The sequence below is a fragment of the Tachyglossus aculeatus genome, unplaced genomic scaffold (assembly GCF_015852505.1).
Source record: "Tachyglossus aculeatus isolate mTacAcu1 unplaced genomic scaffold, mTacAcu1.pri SUPER_30, whole genome shotgun sequence".
NCBI classification, from domain to species: domain Eukaryota; kingdom Metazoa; phylum Chordata; class Mammalia; order Monotremata; family Tachyglossidae; genus Tachyglossus; species Tachyglossus aculeatus.
In genome coordinates this window covers 3,047,871-3,054,455 of record NW_024044837.1, presented here as the reverse complement: position 1 = coordinate 3,054,455, position 6,585 = coordinate 3,047,871, and the positions used below count along the sequence as shown (strand labels likewise).

The window sequence follows — 6,585 nt, the reverse complement described above, 5'->3', positions numbered from 1 at the left end:
AGGACACGATGCCTCTCCAAAACTGGATTGTCAGTCATACTTCAATCTTAGCTGACTCCCTCCCAGACTTTGACAATACATCTACATCCAGCATTTTCTGTGAACCCAGAAGGCAGAAGGACAGCTAAGAATATGGCTAGGTCCAAGTGCAATTTCTCGGTTAAGCGGTGGTGTGAGATTATTTGCACAAGGAAGGAGACATTTTGTCCCAGAGCATAGACTGGGAGGGTTACCCTTTTAGGACTCTGCCCATGGAGGCCTTCAAGTCTCGGTTCCTCAGGTTGTAGATGAGGTGTTCAGGGAGGGGGGCACCACCGTGTAGAACATGGGCACCAAGCAGGTCCAGTAGTGAGGGGGAATCTGAGGGTGGCTTCAAATAAGCACAGAAATAAGACATGACAAAATGAGTGACTACGCCGAGGTGAGGCAGACAGGTGGAGAAGGCTTTGGCCTGGCCCCCGGTGGCTGGCATCCTCAGCACGTCCTAGAAGATGCGCATGTATGAGATGACGATGAGAATGAAGCAGACGACACCTAACGCTAACGCGGCAGTGATGCTCACATCGATGGATACATGGCCCTTGGAGCAGGTGATCGTCAGCAGAGAGGGGATGTCACAGACAAACTGCTGGAAGATGTTGGACCTGCAGAAGTACAGGGAAAAGGTCAAAGCAGATAACAAGATCCCAAACAAGCCCGTAATGAGCCACGAGGCGGCCTCCATCTTTCCACAGGCCATTCTGTTCATTACGACCTCGTAGTTCAGGGGGAGGCAGATGGCGGATTAGCAGTCATAGGACATCACAGTGAAGACAAAATATTCTACAGCTGCAAGGAAAACCGCCAAGAAGACTTGTGTGACACAGCCCAGGATAGAGAGGGATCTATGGTCGGTCCGGCAGTTGTAGATGGATTTGGAGATGGTGACGGACATGTAGCAGATATCGATGAGGGACAGGTTCCTAAGGATGAAGTACATGGCATATGGAGGCTCTGGTCGACAGCGGTGACGGCAACGATGAGGAGATTCCCCTTCAGGGCCGCCAGGTAGACCAGGAGGAACAGCGTGGCATGGACCAGTTGCAGCTCCTGGATCTCCAAGAATCCCATCAGAAGGACCTCCTTCACCTTGGAGACGTTCGGCATGTCCTGCAAGATGTCCTTGGGCGTCATATTAGGACTTGATTTCAGACAGGGATTAAAATATTCTTGGAGAAATTCACCCGACAAGATAATGTCCTTGTTCGGGGATGAACCTCAATCAATCCATTAATCAATCAATGGTATTTATTGAGCACTTACTGTGTGCAGAGCACTGTTCTAAGCACTTGGGATAGTCCACTACAACAGAGTTGGCAGACACGTTTCCTGCCCACAGTGAACTTGCTGTCTGGAAGAGGAACCTCACCTGGTCAATTTGTCCTGCCTCCTGTCTTATTTCAGGACAAAACAGAAAGCGGAAACGTTGATGACATCTACTTTATTCTGAAACATCAGCTAAGGTTGTGTCCAGTGTTCTGCACAAAATAAGTGCCTAATATGTTCTGTGGCTTAGTGGAAAGAGCACGGGCTTGGGAGTCAGAGGTTGTGGGTTCTAATCCTGGCTCCGCCACTTGTCAGTTCTGTGACCTTGGGCAAGTCACTTAACTTCTCTGTGCCTCAGTTCCTTCATCTGTAAAATGGGGATGACGACTGTGAGCCCCAGGTGGGACAATCTGATTACCGTGTATCAACTCCAGCGCTTAAAACAGTGTTTGGCACATTAGCAAGCGCTCAACAAATGCGAACATCATCATCATCATCATCATCATTTGGAATTATAAAATCTAGAACGCAGGGGTTGTGTAATCACAACACTATGTGTTTAGGGAAGGCTGGGACTGTGCAATTCACTCTGTCAGACACTACCTGCACTAGCCAATTCATCCTGGAACACAGCACACTGCATCCTTGCAGGCTCCTAGTGTAGAATGAAAGTTTGCAAATTCTCAGACGGCTTCCTAGACAAGATATGTTCCAGCAAAAACAAGGATTAAGGCAAAATTGAGTCTATCGACAAGCTCTTACTCAGGAGTTTTTAAGGTTAAGGGTTTACTATGTGCTGAGCACGTACTAAGCACTGCGGGGGATACAAGCAAATCGGATTGGATACAGTCCCTGTCCCACACGGGACTCACAATCTTAATCCCCGTTTTATGGATGAGGTAACTGAGACACAAAGAAGAGAAGTGATTTGCCCAATATTACACACCAGATAAATGTCAGAATTGGGATTAGAGCTCAGGTCCTCTAGACTCTCGGGTCCATGATCTTTCCACTAAGCAACACTGCTTTTAGTTTAGCGAAATTGTGACTCTGACCCTGGTCATCCCGGTTCCCTACTGAAATTTCCCTCACCTTTCCCCTGTTCCTCTCCGGAGTCACCGGGCCTGTCCTGGACTGGGGAGCACCGACCTCTGCTGAAAGAGAGGCTCACTCCATCTCGTCTGTCCTGGACGCTGGTGGCAGTGACAGGAAGGTCTGGGCGAGGGGTGAGAGCTCTCGGGATCCTCCCTCCCTCTCTCGGTTCTCCAGCTGCCTGCGCTGTCTCCTCAGATGACAGCTGGGTTATTTCCTGGGGGATTCCCCTTGGAAGCACGGGCTCTGGGCTACGCTGAGACTGCTGACTGTCCGGGGATCTCAGAAGGCCAGAATCGTGGGCTGCCTGTTGTCCCGGTCCCCACAACCTAAATGACTGCCCATTCCCATGTGGTTCCCACTCTGGGACTCCTTCCTATGACAACATCAACGGACTAATGATCATTCCCTTTCTGTGATCCATTCATTGATTCATTCATTCATATGTATTGAGCGCTTACTCTGAGTATAGCAAGGGACTAAACGCTTGGAAAGTACAATTCGGCAAGATAGAGACAATCCCTACCCAACTGTGGGCTCACAGTCTAGAAGGGGGAGACAGACAACGAAACAAAACAAGTAGACAGGCGTCAATACCAACAAAATATATAAATAGAATTATAGATAATAATAATAATAATAATAATAATAATGGCATTTGTTAAGCGCTTACTATGTGCAAAACATTGTTCTAAGCCCTGGGGAGGGTACAAGGTGATCAGGTTGTCCCACATGGGGCTCACAGTCATAATCCCCATTTTACAGATGAGATAACTGCGGCACAGAGAAGTTAAGTGACTTGCCCAAGGTCACACAGCTGACAATTGGCATATATATAGCTATGTACAAATCATTAATATAATAGATAGTTTAATAACAGCGTTCTGGTTAAGCTCTGAGGTTTGGAGCTTCATCCCATGCCAGAGCGTGGGACCATCTGAAATCTGCAGCAATCCAACTTAGACATTCCCCTCTAGACTGCACTCTAAACTCATCACGGTCAGGGAATGTGGCTACCACCCCTGTTCCATTGTTATGTCGTACTCTCCCAAGCGCTGAGTACCAGGTTCTTCACATAGTAAGCACTCAATAAATATGATTGATCGATTGATATGCATTGTTTTCCCCTACATCTGCATTCTCCATTCCTCCCAAGCTCACCATCTCACTGTGCCTTGTTCCCAACTCCCCCTACTCAGGCCCCTACCTCACCTCCTTTCCCCCGAGTGGAATTCCCTCTCCCTTAATGTCCACCAGACCACGGGGCTTCCCATCTTCAAAACTCCTTCCTGAAACTCTATTAATTCCACGGGACCTTCCCTGATTATTTTTTTCATAATGGTATGTGGTAAGTATTTACTATTTTCCAGGGACCGTTCTAAGCACTCAAGTACATACAAGCTTGTCAGGTTGGACACAGTCCCTGTCCCGCATGGATTTCCAGTCTTAATCTCCATTTCACAGATGAGGTAACTGAGGCCCATAGGATTACCAGTCTTAATCTCCATTTAAAAGATGAGGTAACTGAGGCCCAGTGAAGTGAAGTGACTTGCCCAAGGTCACACAGCAGACACATGGTGGAGCCAGGATTAGAACTCAGGTCCTTCCATACTCAGTCCACTAGGCCTCACTGTTTCTCTTGGCTTGCTGCTGCTGGGATCAAGATACCTGTTCTCTTTATCCGAGCAGGACTTAATTGGAGTGCAGAATAGGCAGCTTCCGTTGGAATCTATGGAAAATCTATGTTGGAACCAGGTGATTCCTTTTTCCAGATTGTATTTATCCTCCAATCACAGTAAATAGTCAAAAACTTGCAGACGACTGGAAAGGTGAACCCTAACACCATTTGGCAGTTCACCAACAGAGGAGATTTTTCTTTCATGATGAGCTTGACACTCAGCATGATGGACTGCCACCCATAGAGGAGGACATAGAGGGCGACCAGGGCCACCACCCTCTTGGCCGCCGTGACCTCGGGCTTCATCCCAGGGGAGGATCCGGGGCCGTGGAGGTGCTGGACCCACCGGTACAGGCAAACACCAAGTAGCCACTGGCCGCGCACATGAGCCACATGAAGAACAAGTCACGGAGGGAGAACATGATGGTGATGAGCAACGTGGTTTCCGTGCTGACACTGACTTTTATGCAATATTTGAGATCCAGCACGAGTTTAACACTGCTGCTGTTCCTGGGGCCTGTCATGTGTATTGACATACTTAAATCTACGAGCGGACTGAGGCCCCAGGGCAGGAGGCAGGAGAGGACGACACCCCTGGGTAACCTGGCTTTGATCTGGGCCAACCGGCGCGGGTGGGGGGGTTTCAGGGCTGATGGTGACGGCCTGGAAGACGCTCAGGATACAGGTGGTGCAGATGGCCAGCCCCTGTACCACTTAAGAACCGTACATGAGGAATTTACATCCGACGTAACTCAGGAAATTTCTCCATCCCCAGGCTGACATTGTCTCCAGGATTCCAAGGGTGAGAAGAATCCTGGTGTTGGCCAAAGGCAGGAGGCTGAAAATCAGATCCAAGGAGCTGAACCTGGGGCTGATGGACACCGTGCAGTTATAAAACACCAGGAGGAGTACAGTCACCAAGGTCCCTATGGTGATTTGAAACAGCATCACGGTCCCGAAGGACATGGAAATACTGTCCATTCTCTTTCATTTTTCCTCAAAACCGGAAGAGGCCTCCTGCAAAGAAATTTGGGAAGAAGGAGAGAGGAAGGTGAGACAGGAAATCTACAGCTGAATCTGCTCTGTAATTTCTTCATTTATTATTAATACCTGTCTCCCCCTCTAGTCTGTGAGATTGTTGTGGGCAGGGAACGAGTCTATCAACTCTGTTGTCATATACTCTCCCAAGTGGTTAGTACAGTGCTCTGCACACAGTAAGCACTCAATATATACAACTGATGGATTGATTGATCGACTGTGGTGCAATCTCTCTGTGCTCTGCCCCTTGGAAGATGTGGGTGAGGAAAATGACCACTGGTCAGTGACATTGGATCTGCCACAACTCCCTGTGTTCAATCCCTCCAGCTAATGTCGTGTAGTTCACTTGATGACTGTGGCATTTTTTAAGCACATACCATAAGCCAAGCACTGCTCTAAGCTCTGGCGCAGATCCATATTAATCAGGTGAGGCATGGTCCCAGTCCCACATGGAGCTCACAGTCTAAGTAGGAGGGAAGATAGTCATTTAATCCCCATTTTGCTGTTGAGGAATCAGACACAGAGAAGTTAGGTGACATGTCCAAGTTTGCAGAGCAACTTGGTCTAGTAGAAATAGCATGGACATGGGAGGACCTGGGTTCTAATACCTGCTGCTGTGTGACTTGAGCAGACCACTTCACTTCTCTGTGCCTCAGATCCCTCATCTGTAAAATGGGTACTAAGACCGTGAGCCCCAAGTGGTACATAGCCCTTAGTACAGTGCTCTGCACACAGTAAGCACTAAATAAATACGATTGAAACAGACTATTTCCAACCTGATTAGTTTATATCTAGCCCAGCGTTTAGGACAGTGCCTAGCGCTTAACAAGTGCCATTAAAAAAACCCCAACAAGTGCCTTTAAAAATAAATTAGGGGCAGGGGGAACTGGGCTAGGACCTCTTTACAGAGGACCCCAAAACTTCCCATTAAGCCCTGCATTCTCATCCAACCTACAGTTCCCCAACTCCTCTTATCTCCAGGTAATCCCCACTTGGTTGTCCCAACAAAACCTCACATTTAGAACATCTAAAATCAAACTTCTGACCTTTCCTCTTAAACGCACTCTTCTGCCTATGTTTTTCATTTCTGGAGACGACAAACCATCACTCTCCCCCAGCCTTCAAAGCCTTATTAAAGGAACATCTCCTCCAAGAGGCCTTCCATGACTAAGCCCTCATTTCCTCTTCTCCCACTCCCTTCTGCCTCTCTCTGACTTGCTCCCTTAATTTATCCTCTCCCAGCCCCACAGGACTTATGTCCATATCTGTCATTTATTTTTTTATTTCCTTCTCCCCAGCCTGTACGCTTGTTGTGGGTAAGGAATATGTCTGCAATAATAATAATAATAATGGCATTTATTAAGAGTTTGCTATGTGCAAAGCACTGTTCTAAGCGCTGGGGAGGTTACAAGGTGATCAGGTTGTCCCACGGGGGGCTCACAGTCTTCATTCCCATTTGACAGATGAGGTAC

The 6,585-nt window shown here is 47.9% G+C and overlaps 1 pseudogene; it reads right to left on the bottom strand.

The window, feature by feature from the left end:
• Positions 1–784: 784 nt before the first annotated feature.
• On the bottom strand, positions 785–5,056 carry LOC119921793 (annotated as a pseudogene).
• Positions 5,057–6,585: the final 1,529 nt, after the last annotated feature.